At 25.7% G+C, this 23269-nt stretch overlaps 1 protein-coding gene across 1 annotated transcript in view; it reads left to right on the top strand.

Annotated features, from left to right (window-relative positions):
- The window catches only part of LOC126904957 (chaoptin-like), a 200470-nt gene that overhangs the window by 133446 nt on the left and 43755 nt on the right, over positions 1 to 23269 (top strand). Inside the window, exon 4 of the mRNA XM_050684362.1 lies at positions 22116 to 22305. The gene's annotated coding sequence lies outside the window, so the exon portion shown is untranslated. The remainder of the gene's footprint in view (positions 1 to 22115; positions 22306 to 23269) is intronic.

Here is a 23269-nt window from a genome sequence, read left to right as displayed (position 1 = left end):
TTTGGAATTTTATTAGCATTTTAAATATAAACTGGCGGTAAAGTGCGGATGTTTCTGTTTTTATCATTAATCATTTCTCGGTCGCACACCTCTTCCCGTTATGTTACGAAAATTGGGATATCTTTCGAAGCGCTGGTCTAAAAGTTNGGATATCTTTCGAAGCGCTGGTCTAAAGGTCGTTATTGACCAGTCATTTTTTAAAATCATTTTCTTTTTTAATATTTTTGATACCAAAGGTGTTTAAAAATGTTTAAATTGACATATTATTATATTATTGTGAATACCTCCGCACCAACTATCAACCGTACACTTAATACATTTTACTGTCGACCATTTTAATAAATAAATGTTTGACATATTTTTGTTATACTGATTTTATGGTCGGGCACTTTTACCGGAATCTATAATTTATTTGTATGGACATCCCGATGGGCTTAAAGTCAGGGATGTATCCTCAATTAGCAGGAGCCTAGAATTTTATATTATTTTTTCAAATTTTACCATCTGCTCTTGGAAATAATTTTATATTTAACTGCAATAAGTTAAGTTTTTTTATTCACTTTGTATGTTTATCTCGTTAAAGTAACGGGAAAAACAGTTAAAGTAACAGTATTTCAACAAAATTTATCATTTTCGAAAATTGAAATCTGCGAAACATCAATTTTGTATTATTCCTAAATTATTCGCAAAAGATATTCCCTTCCTCATTCTCAATTTAAATTGTTGTTACATATAAAAGCAATTTGAAAAAAATGTTTGAGAGGTCTAACTTAATCTCTTCCAATTTATTTGAAGAGCTATTACAAATTTTAGCAGCTAAGTCTCTTTTAGATCTCCCAAAATTACGCCTATGTTGTTACTTGAGTTTTATTTTTTTTACAAAATAAAATTAAAAATATGTCTTGGATCAAGACTTTTTTAATCAATCTCATTTATGATACCTGCGTAACGGTTTTAACTTAAATAAATAACAAATTTGACTCGTCCCATTGTAATTATTCAGTTTGCCCGAACTGTTTTTTTTTTTAATTGAATATGTATAACTATAATTTCATTTGATCAATTACACATAGATCATTGAATGTATCAAGTCATAATATAAGGTTTTTTCGCATCTACACGATTAAAACATTAAACTATAGTTATAGTGTTATTTATAGTTTTAACGATAGCAATAGCTGAATTTGGAGCTTCACCTCCACACCCATCTGCTTTTAATTATCTGGTTATTCTACTAATAATAAAATTATATTTTATATGATGAACCGCTTGCGTTTTAAAATTCTTCAAAGATCTGGATATACAATACAAATTTATTATTAGTTTCGTTTTAATAACAATAATACAAAAATAACAAAATCTGTTTCAATATGCAATAAATTATTTTTATGGTAATTATTAAGAAAGATAGTAAACTTGTATTGAATATACGTACACGTATACGTTTATTAACATGAATTATTAATGATAAGTTTACTGTATGATTATATTTATCCCTAAAGGCAAAAAAAAATTTTTTACTACATATTATTGTAAAATATTTTGAACAAAACACTATTTTACTATACAAAAATTAAAAATTTCAATAGTTTCCAAAACAATGATTCTTATCCTTAATGAAAAACTCTTTATATCAAATAATTATTAAGCTATTTAATAAACCTAAGAATTTTAATTCAAAAATTTAAACTACTGTATTTTAATTTTAGCTTCCATGCAAAGCTGAGATGGTATTGGTTTTACTATGATGCGTTTTTTTTTAGTTTCGATGTTTTATTGGTTATTTTAGTTAAAGTAAATCATTAAAATTAATTCAGTTCATATTTCAATTGTAGAATCTTTTTAAACACCAAAAGTTACTGGGAAATGATTACTATTATTTCTATTTAAGTTATCTATTACGATACAAATGCAAAAAAATATTAAGCTACTCTGATAAATTTATTATAAATAGTAATTATAAAATTTCCTGACTGCATATTAATCTTAATAAAACAATATTTTTAATTCATGTAGAATTTTCTATTTAATGATGTCAATTTTAAACTTGCAATTGAGCTAAAAGTTATTGTAAAATAAATTTTTTTTTTATTATAAACATTCACAAAAATCAACTTTAAATGATTAAAAAAATAGGTTAAATATGTCGTTTTTTTATTTTTAACATATTAATAATCAAAAGCAGTATTAATTTTAAATTATTTTTTATTTTTTTTTTTTGTGTCTGTTACCACTTTTTCTCATCTCTCACCGAACCGATTTCTTTTAACGATACATCAAAAGATCACAAATCGTATCTAGTCGAAGACATTACCTGCAAAAAATTCCCTCGTTACCCGTAAATGGAGGAATCTTCCAAAAAAATTACAAATTTAAAAATCGCTAATTTTCGAAATTTATTTAATTTTTTTTACTAAAAAGTGCCATAACTTTTTCAAAAATGAACATATCACTTTAAATTTTTTTTTTATAGATGTTTGATGTCTTTACCTATCATTTGGTATATTTTTTTCATAAATTTAACCCTTAATCTGCCAACAGGGAGGAATTTAAAATTACAACTTTTTCAAAAAAAATTTACTTTTTCAACTTGACTTTTGAAAATGTTCTGGAAAGTCTGACACTTTTATATATATCTTAAATTAAAGATATTGTAATATACTTTATAAAAAAAAAAAATTTGACCTCTGGACTTGTCTTCGTGGTGATAATGGCTACCGAATGTTATTTTCGTGTAAAAATTCTTGATTTTATTTTTTTCATTTTTAACTTTATAATGCTATAACTTATTGAAAAGTGTATGGATCAACACAATTTTTTTATGAAAAGTATTATTTTTTAATAATCCTTTTTTTATTCAGGATATTAATAAGAAAATAGCAGATCATGTAGCTTTTGGAATAATCCACCAATTTTTTTAAATTAAACACTGTCTAAAGATTTGTATCGAAGTGTTATTTTTTATAGTGATTTTTATTACTGTCAGATATCATTATACTTGATCCAACTATGCCACGTCACCACTGTGCCGCGACTCCCATATTTGTATGTATTAAATTATAATACATTTTTTACGATCATAATAGAAATAATTTGACAAATATTATTTGTAAATATATTTAACAATTACTATATTTTTGTTTTTTATAATATATGGTACTATGATAGCACTTGCAGAAATAACTAAAAATATGAATGCGCTTTATTACGTCATACTATGGTATATTAGACAACAGTAATAATTTAGAAAAAAAAATCTCACCAATTATTTACCTCAGTGGTATGAGTATCTAAGAGACTCCTTCCACCCAAAATTCATGTTATAATAAAATGATTTACCAATTATTGTATTTTTAGATGAATATTATTTAGTAAAAAAAAATCTTATTATATAATAGAATATTAAAAATTAGCCAATACTGGAAAATTACTCAATAATATCCAATTTTCAAATTTTTTTATTGATAAATTATTGTAATTCTTATAATTAAGATAAAAATATTTTTCTTAGCATAATGTGAGCGTTTAAAATTTTGATCAATGAAAGCTAATTTCTACCAATGTTTTTCGATTTAAAACCTAAAAATTTTTACCAGGTCTAACCAGAGACATTTCAGAATGTAATATCACAGATGTTCAAAATTTGAATAACTTATTACGATAACATCATAGAAAAAAAGTCGATTAAAATATTAATATTTCTAGTAATATTTTTGTAGCTTGCTTTATTTATAATTTTAGTAATTTTATTATACCGAAAAATTTGTTATTCGCTTCGCAAAAAAATTGCCCAACTGCACAAACAACTTTCGACTGTACTTAAAAATATAACCTATAAATCCAACTACTGTATATAATGTAATAATTATTTGTACGTACTCGAAATATAATTGTATCAATTATTTTGTTTTATGTTTATTATTTATATGCTTCATTAATACAAAAAAAAAATATGTTCCATGATTTTAAAACAGTACATAAAGTATAAAATAATTGTATAACTCTAACATTCTTGACTATTGTAACATTGCATTTATGAACGCCTAACTAATAAGTCTAATTTACAGGAAAATTTGTCATTATTAGAGTAATTTTTAGTTATTTTTTAGAGTAATCCAAATGTTGATGATTATTATACATTTTAAACAAATAGCAGTGGCGACTCGTGGCTTGGACGACGAGACGATAGCACCCCCTACTAAAATTAATTGTATATTCTTAATCCTACATTTTTATTAAAAATGCAAATTTTTAAATAGTAAAATAGTTATAATTAGTGATGGGAAATATCGAATAGTAACTATCGAACTATTCGATAGTAATTTAAAAACTATTCGAATATTTTTTAAAACTATTCGGTACCTCCATTTGAATAGTTTTTAAAATATTTGATAGTTTATGATAAAAATAAAATATTCGGTGGTATAAACACAATTTACAAACGTAAAAATTTAAAACGCGCTGTCTTCTTTATCGGTGTTATGCCTTTGCAAGATAAAAAAGCAGGTAATACTAGACTAAGAACAGTATACAAGGTATTAAGTGTAAAATAAGACTTTAGTATTTACAAATACTTCTGTTGTGCATAGAACAAACCCAACCGATAAAATTGAAAATATATCATCGGAAAAAAGAACTGCTTTTTAATTTTCGACCCATATTTATCAGTTCTTACCAACGACTCACAAACTAAAAATAAATAAAATGGTACTTTTTACTATTATTAATTATATAATAATTTATTTTAAGTATTCATTAAGTATCTTCATATTATAATTAAGTGTACTTAATAAAAATTTTAGATAGAACTAATCGAATATTTTTTGAAACCATTCGCTAGCCCATTTGAATATTTTTTAAAACTATTCGATAGTTTATGCTAAAAACACACTATTCGGTTGTATAAAAACAATTCGAATAGAGTTATTCGATAATGCCCATCACTAGTTATAATGTATTTAGAGTTGTTTGGCTCAGTATATGCGAGTGCGCAGCCCATACGAGCAGTGTTTGGACGACCAACAGCGTCGTCGGAACACTATTTTGAAACGTACGTATTATGAACAAGGCCCTCAATCGTGTGCGTACGGGGACGGTTTATCTACAATCTTATGGGTTTACCGGTTTTGGACGATCGGTAGCGTCGTCCATTCAGTAAAATATTAGTATATTATTATTAAGGGTAATTTATGTTTACAATTAATACGTGTGCGCTCTTCGTTATCGTTTACAATATTAGTATAATCACTATTATTATTATTATTCTCATTTCTACTTTCTACTGTGACCTTTAAAATAATAATATGTATATTGTGTTTTATTTTATTATATTTAATTTGACATTTTTTCATACCTCTAACTAACGGTATTATATTTAAAGTCGCACTCCCATCACCAGCACCCACGAGCCACCGCTGACAAGTAGTACTGATCAAATCAATTTTGAAATATATTTTTCATTTTATCTCTTTAATCCGACATATCTTTTTTTTTAAAAACGGACCGTTTTCCCTTATACAGAGGTTATTCAAAACTTGAAACACAAGTATAAAAACTTAATTTTTGAAAACGTTTCGGAAATCTCGACACTTTTAAATAAATATTAAATTAAAACCTATGTTTTCGTGCCGAATGCTAAATTCAAATCGTACTTGTTTGGCGACTTTAATGTTTTGGGTTGGCAGCACCTCCGCTCTATTTGCCAGTTAGGCCATTTATCAGCGGCCGGCCGTTGTATTAAAAATGCTAAGGTTAGTTGGTTTTTTTTTATTTTATTTTTATTTTTATACTTTTTACTACATAATCTTTATATTATTGTATGTCTATTATGCTTGTCCTCAATTCAATCATTAGATATAGGTTTGATTATTCTCATACAATTGTGTTCTGGTAAACATTGTTTTAGAAAATACATTTGATATTATAGTTAAGGTAACATATATTTTTTAAGAATTCAATTTTCGTCACAGTACAGTTGAATATTTTCATCCTAATTTATTATATGTGATAAATATCACACAACCAACCCACGCATCGCCACTCGTTCCCGAGATAAATAGTTTTTTTTTTGTTTATAAAAATAATATTCTTTTTTCAATAATTGTAATTATATGTTAAATTATTTTTTACAAATTTATAAAAATAGTTTTCGAGAAAAACAATAATCAAGAAATTATAAAACATTTACTATACTATTAATGATTTGTTAATATAAATGTATATTATATTCAAAATATATTCTAAATTTTTAATATTGTTTTGTAATCATATTTTAAATGTAAACACATGAAACGATTTTTGTGTTTATACATTTTTCTATGTATATATACTGGTAAAAATTTTTAGACATTATAATTTCAAAGCTTAAAACTATTAAAAAGTTTTATACATAATATCTACTTTCTAATTATTAAAAATGTATTTAATTCGGCTGATACTTGTCATCACACAAATACATCTTAGTTGTAGTTACTTGCGATTCTCTGACAAAAACTTAAAAAACAAGACAACAAATATACTAAATATAAGAAATTACCTCGAATGGACAAAATTAAGGGAAATACTTGATAACACAAGTGAAAAAGATATTATTCATCGTGTTCATTCTAAAGTATATTTATATTTGCAAATTTAAAAAATTAGGATTTGAGAAAAACAATAATCGAGAAATGATAATCCATTTTCTATATTATTTATGATTTGTCAATAAAAATGTACATTATATTAAAAACACATTTTAAATTACTAATATGTTTTTCATAATGTTTTTAATGTGAAGCAACGATTTTTTTGTTTATACATTTGTCTATGTATATATACAGGTAAAAATTTTCAGACATTATACTTTCAAAGCTTGAAACTATTAAAAAGTTTTGTACATTAGATTTACAGTCAAGTAATTTAGAATGTATTTAATTCGACTGATATCTGTCATCACACAAATACATCTTTGTTGTAGTTTATTGCATTTCTGTGGTATAAAGAAAGACAAACACTTGCCAAAGAAGACAACGAATATACTAAATACACAAAATAACCCCGGATGGTCAGAATTAAGGGAAATACTTGATAACACAAGTGAAAAAGATATTATTAATCAAATATTTTATGATTTGAATGAAAATGATAGGAAATTTAACGCCGCAAATGTACTAAGTGAACTCTATGGAACATTACAAATTGAAATATACCAATTTTACCATTGTATTTCCTTTGAATGCATTGAAAAAGAAATTCATAATGTTGAGTTTATATTAACTGAATTCAAAAAGTTAGCAAAAATGATTAATATGTTTGATCCTTTACTACAATGTATGACTAAAGCGCTGGATTATTTAGATTCTCAAAGCGATGTTCATAATTTACTGCGTGGTAGCATAAATAAATACAAAGAAATAGATGAATTTTTACTTGATGAAAATCTTCAGAAATTAAAAAAGGAAAGTTCAAGATATGAACTCGATGTCTTAGAAAAACTTAAAGAGTTTACAAACTATCATTTCGATATCGTATACGAACAAGATCCAATCAATAATTTTGATTATGCACCATTCGTCGAGAAGTATATTAATCAATTTAAAAATCTTTCTAATCATGAAAAAAAGTATTATCCTGACCCGTATCATGTTGACATGAAAAGTAAAGTTAAAGAAGGTGTTCAGATGTTTTGCAAGGATTTTGGGTTTGATTTTGAACAAGAAATTGGGAATAAAAAAAAAAAGTGAATCTTTTTTGTTTTTCAATATATATAAGTTCGTTTACCTATACTTTTGAAAAATTTCGAAATATCTTGTCTGTATTTTATTACGGTGAATTATTATTCAAAAATTATAATTTTTATTCATTTTTTCTAGTTTTACAAATCTTAGCTTTATGAATATGAAATAATGTATATTTCACATAATATAATAATTGTTTGGAATGCGATTTATTTATTTAAAAATAAATGTATTTTATAAAATGTCATTCATTATCTTTGTTTCTATATAAAATTTTGAACAATATAAGATTTAGTGTAAAAGAAGTGAATTTTTAAAAACTTTAAAATATAATGCAAATATGCACTAGAAAAACTCAAAATACACTAATAATAGTAACCGTCCAAAAATTTTAATAGCATTATATATATTTTTTTTAAGATGCAAATGACAACATACATAAATTGAATAAATTATGAAAATGATTAATCAATAATAACTTTTGGATTAATAATTCAGTAGTTAAGACGATTTTAAAATGGAGAAACAATTAATTATATGTGATAGTTATCACTTTGATGTGTCTGTGATTAGTCTGTTGGATTTTTGTTAATATATTCGTAATTACGTGTCTCTGAGCAATTTCGTGAGTAAAATTAATCTATTGTCCTGTAACACTTAGGAAATAAATTCGTGTTTACTATAAAGATAATCTGTTAAGTTAATCTATTATTAGATCAGTTCTATTTCAATATTGGTATGTTATTTGAAATAAATGTTTAAAGCTAATAATTTAACTTTGTATACGGTTAATTTTTTTTTTGTCTTGAAGTTCCTCTTTTATAATCTCTCTTCTAATTTGCTATTAACAGTTAGAGTATATTAATATACCGCAATCATACGGCTAGCTAGTTTTTATATAAACAAACTAAGCGTTAACATAATGAAACATGATTTAATTTAAAAAAAAAATGTTCAGTCCTGATTTGTCTTTGTTGTGGACATGATATCATAGTTAAAAAAAAAAGTTCGTTTTTTGTGTGAATTCGGAAAATTTAGATAATAAATTTTAATAAATCGATGAACTTACTTAAAAAATTTTTTAAAAAGTTATTGTAAATTATAGTGGCACTTTCAGGGGGGTGGTTAAGAATCAATTGCCCCTAATTTTTTTTTTGAAATTAATTATTTTGGCCTTAACCGAAAAAATGTGTAAGATTTTGTTGTTATGTATTTTGTTTTTCTAGAATTTTAATGAAAATCGAGGATCCTGTCACTGTAGCCTTGCGAGAAACAATTATATTTTACTGTGTGTTTTATTATTTTTTGTCCGTCATTAACTTATTTAGCTATTGCTAAACATACGTGCCATGTTAGGGACTCGCGCAGATTTTTAGGGGTATGTAATGGGTATGGCCAGTTCGTCAACAACTATGCGGACAGAATAGAGACACACAACAAAACGCATTTGAACACATCAAAATAGCGATATGCGATTCACAACGTCACTCGCCTCTTGATTACATAAAAACGTTTTGTTTGCAAACCATCGCTAGCGAACTGACCGTGGGACGGTATCATTTCAGCACGGCAACCAGCCAGGCGAAAGGAATATTGTCGCTTACGTTATTAGAAAAACGTTGTGTCGCTGTCGAACGCCAGTGTTTAGCGATCATATGAGCCACTGACAAATTAAGATCAATACGCGTTACTACACGTTGACTTAATTACACAAATCGAAAGGCAATAATAGTAAATTAACCAGGTGGGCACTACACCTTAGTAACCCAAATTTTATTTTAACACTCGAGTCCGGCCAACACAACAAAGTGCCGGACATGTTGTGACGCCGCCCGACGGAGGGACTCGTTGTCGACGAAGACGTCCTCGACGGCAATCTAATTGGATTGCACTGACAACACAACCGTCCCCACGCACCGCCACTCCTTTACGAGAAATGTAACTTTTTTTTTTATAAAAATAATATTCGTTTTTCGATAAGTGTATTTAAAAGTTAAATTATTTTTTTACAAATTTATGAAAATAGTCTTTGAGAAAAACATTAATCACGAAATAATAAAACATTCACTATATTGTTTATGGTTTGTCAATACAAATGTATATTGTATTAAAAATATACATTAAATTTCTAATATGTTTTCGTCATGGTCTAATAATGTGAACACATATAACAATTATATATATTGATAACAATTTATAGACATTATACGTAAAACGCTTGTAACTTCAAAAAAGTCTTATTAAAAGCCGTTAATTTATTTTCTAATATTCAAGAATGTATTTGGTTCGGTTGATATTTGTTGTTATAGAAGTGTACCTTTGTAGTAGTTCCTCGTCTTTTTCCGATTCGAAGAATGACAAAAAATTAACATACAATATAAATAAAATACTAAATAACGAAGGATGGACACAATTAATGAATACACTTGGTAACACAAATGATAAAATAATTCTACAACAAGCATTTAATGATTTGGATGAAAATATTAAGAAATGTAAGGCCACAAATGTACTAAATAAATTTTATGGAACAGTATTATATAATATATGTATTTTTTACCATTCTACATCCTATGGATGTATTCAACAAAATATTAAAAATGTTGAGATTCTATTAATTTAATTCAAACATTTAAAAAATGTGATCAATATAACTGAACCTCTACTACAATGTATGACTAAAGCGCTGGACAATCTAGAATCTAAAAACTATGTTTATCAATTACTGACTCAAATCATAATTAAAAAGAAAGAAATAAATGATTTCTTACTTGATGAAAATCAAGAGAAGTTAAAAAATAAAAACTCAAATTATGTAAAAGATGTCAAAAACAAACATAAAGAGATTAACGATTATTTTTTTAACATCATATTGTGTGGACCTAAATTCAAAAATCAAAATTTTAATTCATTCATGGAGGAGTATTTTAAACCTTTAAAGCATCTTGCTGGAGACACAAACAAATATTATTCTAACCCGAATAATGCTTGTATCGAAAAAATAGTTGAAGNCATCTTGCTGGAGACACAAACAAATATTATTCTAACCCGAATAATGTTTATATCGAAAAAATAGTTGAAGATGGTGTTAAATTATTTTGTAAGGATTTTGGGTTTGATTAAAACAAGGAATTGTGAATAAAAAAGTTCTTGTATCTTTTTTGTTTTTCAATATATATAAAAAAAATTTTTTTTTTTTCAAATTATTACTGATTTTTATTTTAATATATTAAAAATAATCATAGCAAAATATCATTTCTAACCTATTATTTTGGTTCTTTAAACATGTTCTCGTAAAAGTTTATAATAAAAAAAAAAAAGTGAAAAAAATAAAGGGTCAAATTTATAAAAAAATTATATCAAATAATAGGTAAATACATTATGCATCTATAAAAAAAATTATATTGATTTGTTCATTTTTGAAAAAGTTATGGCAGTTTTAAGTAAAAAAAACTGAAAAAATTTCAAAAATTATTGATTTTTAAAGTTGTAATTTTTTTGGAAATTTCTCCTATTTACGGAGAACGAGGGAATTTTTTTTAATTTTTAAAGGTAATATATTCAACTAGATTTGTGATTTTTTAACGTATATTTGAAAGAAATCGGCCCAGTGAGAACTGAGAAAAAGTGGCAACAGACACGAAAAAAAAAACACATTATGGTAAAATTAATACCTTCTCAGCTTTGCATGCTAAACTATGCTAGTTAATTATGCATCATAATCAACTAGCTTATTTATTAGATTTTGAACTAATTAAGAAACAGATTGATTGATAACAAATTTTGGACTAGTATTTCAGTAATTAAGAAGATTTTAATATCAAAAAATATATGAAACTAAAAATACTAAACATTTTTTTTCAATATTTTATTTTATTTTAGTTTTTATTTTATGAGTAATTGAGAGGTTTATGATTAATGGATCTAGCTGTATACATATATGCTATTGCATATATGTTTTCAGGTATGGTTAGGTATATATAAAGCAGAAAGACGTGTTAACGCTTGGCACAAGATTATTTCTTGGAATAAAAAAATATACCAAATAATAATAATAGCAAAATGTTTGATAATAATTTAAATGAACTGATATATTTGTTTTAAAACTCACTTCAATTTTTTTTTTACAATAACAATATAATATTTTTGTTTTACGGCGCAAGGCTTAACTAGATCTTGAATGAATAAATAAAAATATTTTAATAATTACAGTTATCTATTACAATTATTGTAATAGCTAAAAAAGACGTCACGAATAAAAATTATAAGTCTAAAATACTGAGGAAATATTTTGAAACAAAAGAAATGGGAAAAGTTGGTATTTTCATTATTTGTATATCAAATTTCTGTATAGAATAATTTATAAAATGTAACGTGACAAAAGGTATCTCTTCCTTTTGGTATATTTATATATATATATATGTATCCTAAATTAATTTGGTTGAGCCAAATCGTATTGCGACGGCGTTTATCATTTTAATAATCACTATAAGGTGTTGTGATTTACTTGTGTTTGTGTGCATTCGAGATAGTCAGCTGTGTACTACTTGGGACCGGTTCACGGAAGGCATTTGTGCGTACACTCACTTCGCTCCTTTCCTATCTTGAACGTCATTTGCACTACTCACTACTTAAATTGTCGTTTTATGATATATAGTGTGATTCATTAAGGATAAGACACACATTTCCTCGGTTACTATTGAAAATTTTTAATTTTTGGTAAGGAAAATATTGATTAATTCAAAAAACTCTACAATAATATGTAGTAAAAACATAAATTTTTTCATACCTTTTAGGTTAAAAAAAAAATAACTTGAATTTTATTAAATGGAAACCCTATTTTGAATTTGATATTATGATTTAAAATAAAAATTCAAACAACTTTGATCTTATAATTTTTTTCCGATCAATCGTTCGTCTGTTACAGCTTGTAAAAGTTAATTGATTTTGGATTAAATTTCTATTATTATTTTACTATTTTCAATTCAGAAGTCAATATTTTTAATATAAACTAATTTTTATTGACCATGATATAACTTGTAAGATAGCAATAATAATTTACGACACACTTATTGAGAGATAATAGTAATAGATTCAAATCGGCCCTTAACTATATTACTAATAGCACAGTCTATTGGTTTGTAAGACAAAATGTAATACTAAAGAATCAATTTCTTAGAAAACTCAACTCTACACGTAGTATAGTATATATAAAATAATCGAATACTACTATAATTTTATTGTAATCATTGCTTGCACAAAGTAATCTTTATTTTTGTTGATGGATACGTATTAAAAGTTGTAGCATAACCTCATAAACTGAATTAAGTTAAATTAGTTTATGTTACACCATAGAAAATGAGTGGCTCCTGTATTCAAAACAGTAAAATAATAATAGAAATTTAGTCCAAAATCATTTAACTTTCATAAATCAATTCCCCTAGTTTATCAGGTACGGACAACGGCCCACAGTGGGACCAAACGCTGATTTAACCGGCCAAAAGTACCATTTTTAAATCAACTAATAAAAATTTTTTTTATTTTATCCTTATAAGGTCATGTACAAAAATTCAAGGCCAAAAATTGATACAGTAATGGTTGAGTGCTATTTAAATATCATAACACTGTATTTTTTTGTTTTTTTTTCTAGAATTTTAATTATTTCTTCAATCATTTTTCCCTGCTTAATTAAAATTTTTTACACACAAAAAAATGCAAATACTTATTTAACATTGTTTTTTAAAAAGTTTAACTCAAAATTACGCAATATTACGATTACACCAATACATGCATGTTGTAGAAGAACTCTTAAGCTACAATTAAAAAAAACAAAAATTTGCGTCAGATTGNAAATGCAAATACTTATTTTACATTGTTTTTTAAAAAGTTTAACTCAAAATTACGCAATATTACGATTACACCAATACATGCATGTTGTAGAAGAACTCTTAAGCTACAATTAAAAAAAAAAAAAATTTGCGTCAGATTGCATTTGAGCCCTGCATATAGAATTTCTCTAAAATAAACGTGTATTTTTGTAAAAATTTTAATTTTAATCATTTCATTGGTTTTATCAGTTCGATCAACTTTATCAGCTTTTAAACAACAATAATAAAACTGATAAATAAATAAAAATTTTATTAGTTGATTTAAAAATGATACTTTTGGCCGGCTAAATCAGCGTTTGGTCTCACTGTGCGGCCTTGTATAAAGTCATCTCTGATCATCATGGATATGTGACAACTTTCACGAGGTTTTGGTGTACATCAACTATCAACGACTCAACAGACATCAAATACAACCTTTATTACTTTTAAATTTTTTTTATCTTACATTGCTTTTAATGTACATTATTTAATTTTTCGTAAAATCTTACTGTCCGACAGTACATTGTCTCGCTCAGTGGATTGGCGACCATCTTTTTGCATTTTTCAATGCGCTATGAAAGGTTTCATTTCATATTATTTCACATTCGATTACAAGGTACGGGCAACGGCTTTGTATAAGGTCATCCCTGATCATCATGGTTAATCATCATCGATTAATTCGATTTTTTTATGAAATTTGGAACCTTTCAAAAAATAAAATAATTTAATTATAATTAATTGAACTAGCTTAATTAATGAAAAAAAAACGTCCAGGAGAATACCTTCGGGGGTCATCAAGTCGGTTTTCTTTTTTAAATATTTTGCCAGGGCTAGGAAACGAAACAATTTTTCTTTTCCGAAAACTTTTACCATACCTATTAAGCTAGTTGACTTAAATTGAATTTTTATCAAGAAATTGTAAGGTTAATAATATAAATCCTATTGTGTTCTGGGCAATTAATTAGCAAGTAATTAATACTGTAAGTGAATATAATATTACAAAGTGTGTTAATTACACGATAATATTATTGAACAATAATAATAACAAAGTAATTATATCAATATCACAATATCTAAGTAAATTTATATTCCAAAATTTGCCGAAGAAAAATATCAACGTGACAGTTTGAAAAAGATAATAAAGTCGGCGTCAGGGTGACCGTTCACGGTGGCAGTTGGTCACTCCGCATGGCGAAACCTGTCAGACTAAAATAGGAATCGACGCGATCTCCAACCAGTGGTAAAACCGGAGGTGTGATACGACCGCGACAAACCCAAAGTTTTGAAATCGCTTTTAAAACCTTAACCAAACCTAAACTTTGACCTTATAAAGTTTAAATTCAATTAATGATTCAAAGGGATTCTCATAATATTTTTCGAATCTGTAATAATTTTCTTAACATATACTGAAAAAAAATCAATATAGCTGTACTAATATACTAAATATAACAATGATTACCATTTTATAATTTATTACACAGTAATCATGACTTAGATAACTATTACATGAAATAATGTATGTTTAAACTGCAAAGCATTTATATGATATCAGTTTGGTACATAATACAATTTTTTATGACATTGCACTTTTCTTATAATTTACATCCAAATATTATAAGAATTATTCAAAAGTAATATGCGTGGATATTACCACAATAAAATATCTAAAAATCATTAAGAAGTCAGAAAATTACCTGCTCTTAATTGTGGAATACATAAATAGTACAATTTTTAAGCTTATGTTAAGTATTATAGGCCATTAATATTTTTATATCTAGACAGAGGATATATGAGTGAGATCGCGAAATTTCTAGTGATAAATAAAGTAGTACCCGCAGCTTACCCCAAGTCTTAAAACAGCGATAACTTGTAACGTGATATAATTTAAGAATTTTTATCAGCTACGCGATTCAAATACTTAACTAACTAACTTAGGGGATTCGCCCCCCCTCCCCCCCACAATGATTTTAAATTATCTGATTATTCGACTCTATATACTAAAAATTGATCACATGTGGCTAATATTATTCAATATTAAAATTATATTCAAAATATTTATTCAAAACTAAAAACTATTAAAAATATTTAACCCAAAAAGCCATAAAAAATTACTAAAAAATCGCGGAAACTTACTTTTGAAACAATGATACCATTATCAACGTTAAATACATACTCATAATATGTGTAAAATATTTTTAATATATTTTATTTAAATTTTACTCTGTATTAATAGTTTTTTATGAATCAATTAACTAATTAGATTACCCAATAAACCTAACATTTTTAACCATTACAATTTAAAACTATTAGTATGCTTTAAAGTGCAATAAAACTTTCAAAATTATAATAAAAATAATTTGTCAAAATACAATTTATGCATTGTATAATTTGTAGGTAATTTAATGATTACTTAATTATTTGTATTTTAAAAAATATGATTCTACGACAATGCTCGAGAAAAAAACTAATAATAAGAATTTAATTTAATAACCCATACTGTGGATTTTTAACAGAATTACTAATTTAGAAAAAAATTCTAAGAATTATTTACTACAGTGGCGTTACCAAAAATGGAGTGCACCTTTCCCTCCCTGAAATTTACGCGAATGTCGAATTAAGTATTGAACATTATATTTTAAGATGGTTATAAAGCAAACAATATTTCTCAGTACCTCCTGACTACGTGACTGATTTACATATGTGAGTAACTTGAAAAATTTGCCTGTGAGGACTATTTTATAATATTCAATAATAAGCCTAATGGGAAACTTTAGCACATTACTTTATCACCCTCTCGCCAAAAAAAACTAACTTTATTTACGAAAGCTCAGATTGTTTTTAGGAAGGCTGTAGCCCCCCAGGCAACATATAAACTACGCTACAGGTCTACACACCTATAAATAATTACACTTTTTTTTCTTGTATTCAGAATTTGAACACATTATTATAATGTATTTTTTTTTATCGTTTATATTATACACAGCTCCTGTCACATAGGTTGGTTGGTTGGGTTGTTTTTATCATTTATCAAAACACAAATTTATTCTAAAGGTTATTATATAAGTACTTTTAAGCAACAATTAATTTAAAACATAAGAAATTGTCTAATCAGTCTTACAAATATATTAAAACGATAATTTACAATACAAATTTATTTTCCACGCATTTATCTTCTAATACGTGGAAGAATATGAAGTAAAGTAGCCAAGTTTTAGGAACCCAAACTTTGATTTATCATACAATGAATTAACACCCCAATACAATAATCTTTTTATTTCCAAATATTTGTCGACAATTTTATTTTGAGAAAAATATATCAAGCAAGTTATCAAGCAATTCACATCAACTAAAACACAGATTTTATTCAAACAATGAAAAATTACAATGATTCCTATGAGCTAAAATATTGTATGATAAATGTGTGTTATCAATAGATATTTACAGTAGCATCTAAAAAGAGGAAACTAAAAGGCCCTATACATTTTATTGATCTTATTAGATATATATTTTGGTGAAATAATTACAAATTTTTTAAATATTACTGTTTCTTTAACATTTTTTTTACCTATGTAATTGATTACTTTAAATCTAAATTAAAAATACATGATTTTTATTTACTTAAAAAAATTTTTAGTGTTCATTAAATTTAGATTTTATTATAAACATAAGTAATGACTTAAAACTTTGATTTATCACACAATGAAATAACACCCCAATACATTAATCATTTTATTTTCAAATGTTTGTCGACAATTTTATTTTGAGAAAAATATGTCACTTTTAGTAGTATGTTTAATTAAGAATTCATTTGCAACAATTTATAAACTCATTGATGCCTATTGTAAATTTTATTTAACAGAAGAGTGCGAAACTATTATATTTAGTTTCCTTTCAAAAGTTTATTTGGCAGATTAATTACAAAAAGAAAAAAGAAATTTAATTGAATCAGGTAATATCTATTACAATCATGAAAATAGCGAATGTGGGATTAATTTTTTTATTTAGTATCACTCTCTTTGAATACGGGATCAATGCGGATAGTACTCCAATTCCGAAAGATATTGCAAAGAAAATCAAGAATATTTTAGAAATATTTCAAAATTGGATAGCAAATAACAAGACAGCAGACAATGCACTTTTTATTTCCTATTTAAACGAGTTTGGTAAGCTAATCGCACACATATTGAGTATATCAACCAATCACCAAATTGGGTGGTTATGGCAACTTAGTTTACTTTCAAATTCAGTTGACAAATTTTATAAGCCTCTAGAAAATTTAAATTTATCTGAAAATCAAATATTAATGGAACGTAAAGCTGATCGCATTTTTTATGAGATCATAAACATTAGACAAGGACTATATTTTAATCAAAAAACATTTGAAAAAAATAAAGATAGTTATTTTATAAATTATTTGAATAATGACATTGAATCGATTAACAAAATTCCCTCAAAATTGGAATCCCTTAAACATAATATTCAATCAAAATTTGGAAATTGTAATAATGAAACAGTTAATTATTATACACCACNAATCAAAATTTGGAAATTGTAATAATGCAACAGTTAATTATTATACACCACAAAATTTGTTTTTATATGATATCTTTCCAGAAAAAGAATCTGTAAAAACACTTTTTACAAATTGTTCATTTATTATTTGGAAGACAAAATTCGAAGATGGTTTATTCGATAGTTATCATGTTGCTATAAATAAATGGATTGATCATAATTCGATATATTTAGACTTATTTAAATTCAGAAGAATCTTAATGGATGCTGTACAATTATCTCTTTATATTCATTTAATAGTACACACATCAGCATATGCTGCTAATGTGGAATGTTCGTATAACATGAATGTTAAAAAATGGAGTATCCTCTGGTTCTCAATGGTGACGTTAGTAAATGAATTCATAAAATTTTTTGATTTAAATGTTTTTGAAGATTCGCATAATGATTTCCAATTAATTAATACATTTTTAAATCAAACTAAAGATTATAAGATAAAAAAAACTTTTGAAATAATTAGCACACAAATTAATGGAATTCACCGTATGGCTACAAATCAGTTTACTGAGAATCGTAAGGAGTTTTATGAATTACAAGATTATAAACTGAAAGAGACTTTTACTGACAAATTAAAAAATGGAGAATATTTAGAACATATAATCAATGAAAATTATTTAACTCTACAAACTTATTTCAATAATGTTAAAAATTTATTTCAAAACGTTAATTTTCATGTTTTCACTATATTTCGCCATAATACTGAGTATAAACAAATGACAGTGTAATAGATATTTAGCAATTATAATTTTATTTCGTTTTCATGTCATACTGGACTTCTTTTTATTATTTATGGCAATATAGTAAAAACAATTAAACAATTAAAAATTTAATTTGTATTAAAAATAATTTGTCCTCAAGGCAAATTATTTTTAAAATTTACATTGTACATGAATTTTGAATAAAATTAAAAAATTTAATTGTTGATTATACGTTTATTATTTGTTTTTTTAACAAATTTATTTTTCACGTATTTATCTTCTAAATACGCGGAAGAATGTGAGATAAAATAACCACATTTTAGAATCTCAAGGATGGAAATCTGTAAAAAATGTTCACTTCAATACTAAGTAGTTAACTGTTTCCTAGACACCAACGTTGCTTTCTCTACGAGTGTAAAAGTTGCTATTTTCGAATTTCAGAATACACAACTTAATACTTTGCTATCATTAAGTTTAATTTTCGAAAAAGCAATCAGACTTTCATTTTGCTACTTTTTTATAAATGTACATGTAAATAATTAATTAATTGATATTTATGATTTTTTTTTTTAAAAAAAAAAAATTTTTTTTCTCCTAGCTTTTGATGGTTCAATTTAATTACAAGCAACCTAAGACTGCATATGTACTAAGTAATATTTTCAAATTATAATCCTATGTTAACAAAAATGATTCATATGTTTGACCTCTAATACAATGTATTGTTAAAGCGCTTAATTATTTTGATTTAATTGTTGTTATCATAATTTATTTTATTATAAGGTAAAATATCAAAAGTATCTTTTAAAATAAAAGTAGCCTTTTTTGAATTTCAGAATACACAATTTAATACTTTGCTATCATTAAGTTTAGTTTACGAAAATACAATCAGCATTTCTTTTTGTTACTTTTTTATATTATTTATAAATATGCATTTTGATCATAAATAAATTGAAATAACTAATTATTTTTTTATAAAAACAAATAGTATTGATATATTTTTGACGAATATATATTAAAAGAAAACATTTTTTCATATTTTGAATTATTATTTTTTGTTAATGAAAAAAATTGATAATTATTTACGGAAATTTGATTTGACTGTCTAAATATATTTACTATGTATAGGACATCGATATAGTTGACTAAACTTGATAGTAAAATAGCATGATTATTCAACAATATATTAGTTTAAAGCACACTTGACTCTACAAAAAAACTTACTAATTATATTTGTAAGATGATTGAATGAAACGAATAATTTTAGAATTTTAGAGCTAATGCTATTTAATTGAAAATGAATTCTACTATTCTGTTTTGTACTGAATTTTAAAATAGAATAGCAGTTGTTTGATGACGCAATGCTTAGAGCATCAATTTTATTTTGTGTATACATAACACAGTAATTATACCAAGAAGTAAAATTTATGTTAAAGCTTAGGATTTTAGTGTGACAAAAACCGTTTTGATAAATTGGAATCTGGGTATATATTCGAACCACAGACAAATGCTAGAGTACTTAGAAGTGGTAAATTTGCTACTGGTTCTTAATAATTTCTATACATTAATATTATTAAAATATAGAAATTATAACTATGGAATAATTATTATTACGTATTATATAGTAATAATTTCTTTAAAACTTGTATTGTGAAAGTCGTTGAGATAAGGCAAACATTAATCATTTTATTATTCATGTATTGACTAGAAACGATTTTATGTGTCTTTAAAATTAATAGAAGGTTATTTATTTATCACGAACCACTTAATTAATCGAAAATAAAAATAATATTGATAATTTTTTGTTACGTGTTTTTCTCAATTCGTCAATCATTAAGTATTTTTTATGGTTATCCCTTATAAGAGTGTCAACTTATTTCNGAGTGTCAACTTATTTCTTTTTTAAAAGTAACATAAGTAATTCACTAGCATATTTATTAGATAATGATCTAATTTTAACGTACCGACGGTGGTACTTTTGTCCGGTAGTTAGGTCCGTCTTATCACCATTTGTTATTGATCAGTCATAAGTTTTCTTTGTTTGAAAATAATATTAATATTTATTATGCCAAAAGGTAAGCGAGTGCATTTACAATAAATAATTTATAATAATTTAAAAACTACGTTTATATAATAATAATTATATAAAAAAATAATGTCCAACTAATGATAACTATTTTTATTGAAGAAATGTCATTCATTTATAGTGTGTAAAATAAATAATTAGGAAATAACAATAAATAAAAAAAAAACACTAACGGTTATGATTATGATTGGTACTTAGAATTTTAAAGATACAATTTTATAAATTATATAACAAATGAGACCATTTATAACATTTGATGAGTATTTAAATTCATGTTGATTTTTTTTTATAAATACATTAAAAGTTAATTTACTTGTAAATTAATTATTTATGTTTTATTTACTGGAGAATTTAGTACAAAGATGTTTATAAATAACCGTAGAGTTCTATTAGTATCCTATCAATAGTTAAAATATCATATCTATTAACACTAATAAAACAAATGAACGTGTTCACATTTTATTTCCTAGTAAATTTACTAAAATTGACGAAATTGTTTAATAAATAACAGTAAAATTTGGTAAAAACAGGTTCTGAATAGAAAGTTAATACATGATTTCAATGTGCTTTAATTTTAACTTTATGGCAAATTATCCAAAAATATGGCTTGTATTAATGGAGCAATTCACAAGTTATTTAGTATTTAGTAAAACATTCAACACGATAGAAAATAAAACGAATTACTCATAAAATCTTAATCATTGTAAAACGTATAATTTTTCTATTTAACTTCTTCGGACGTTTTTGTAATTTTACGTCCAAGTTTTAACATCAAGATTATATGACACATAAATATTTCGTTGTTACATTAAATATCGTAGTTCATGAAACATTAACAATAATCAAGATTATCTTGGGCAGTGAATGTACCAAAAGAAAAATGCCACCAGCGAAAAATAACTAAGGAACATATATTATAAACGAAATATTGCTTTATGTCAAATGCCAAAACCAAAATAAACAGCAAACGACCGACTTACCCGCCACGTAGAGGTGAACCTATAATTCCAAGTATAAATATAAGTGCATAACATATCCTCAATACGATATGCCGTATAAATAATGTAGATAACATGTTCCATTATAAAGTTTTCAGTCGATATCTGTAATTTTCCGTTTAAACTGTATTTGATTGTGTAATAAAATAGTATATTATCGACTACATTAAATTTTACAGGTATGTTTATTATTTATCGTAGGAAAATGAAAATGATTCAGTTGGGAATAAATATACGATTGCTTTAATTTCATTTAGAATCATTCTTAAGGAATATTATTGTAACAGTAACTTAACGATTGAAATAGTTCTGAAATGGAAAGCGAGAATAATCAAATGCTGATGAGAAAATAAACAAGACATCCCAACAGTAAGTTTCAAATAAAACTTAAGAACACATGTACAATGCTGTAATAAAACTTTATACTATAAAAAAAACAATAACTTATTTTACAGTGTAGTGCTTATAATCCGTGTACGATACGTGTCAAAAGCATAACTGGTGGTTTTCCGCTACTGTCTCTGATTTCGACTTTTTCGTGATAGTGTTTTCGAAAAAAGTGAAAACTCTACTGTTTTCAACTTGAATGTATTGGGTGGACCACGTTTACTGGTGGAAACATAAAAGGTGCCTTGATTATGTTCGTCGTAATGTCCGGTGGTATTTAATTCGTGACATGTGAATTCCAGCGTGTAGAAAATATGTCACAGATAAACTATGAAGACGACTAATTACAAAGAACGGCTGTTTGACTTGCGAACAAATGACTGGCCAATATCCCTCGATGTTTTCGTGGAAGATTGTAAAATCGATTGTGCCGGGTAGGGTGAATCAGAATTGTTATTTCTGGGGTCCAACCGGGGAACATGATCTGTGTCCATAAGGGAAGTGGTCTTAGCTACAAAATCTCTGGTAAAATCTTCTCCCATTGTTGTTAACGAGAACAAATAGCATTACGGTCATACTGGACCAGTGCAAAACGTATGGCCGGTACTAAAACATCTCCTGGGAACTTACAATGTATTATTCTGGTCAAATAGTTACATAAATACGCAGATTCTACTTTAATATCTTTAATGGCAAAAGATTGATGCATAAACGTTTGAGCTGTGTACGGCAGTGATAATTTATTTGAACAAGCACTGCAAAACAAATACTTCTCGTTTTAATAAAGTGCACATTACTCTCATTGAATATGATAGTTTTAAACAAATAAATCTTTATAAATTCTCGTTGAAAAATTTATATTGATATTAATTTTATATTTTAAATTTACTTATTAAATACCGTCTGAATTAATTCAATCATATTGTTGTCTAAATATTTTCCTATT

The sequence above is a fragment of the Daktulosphaira vitifoliae genome, unplaced genomic scaffold, assembly GCF_025091365.1.
Source record: "Daktulosphaira vitifoliae isolate Bord-2020 unplaced genomic scaffold, ASM2509136v1 Scaffold_4, whole genome shotgun sequence".
Taxonomy (NCBI): domain Eukaryota; kingdom Metazoa; phylum Arthropoda; class Insecta; order Hemiptera; family Phylloxeridae; genus Daktulosphaira; species Daktulosphaira vitifoliae.
This window is presented reverse-complemented; position numbering and strand designations above follow the sequence as displayed.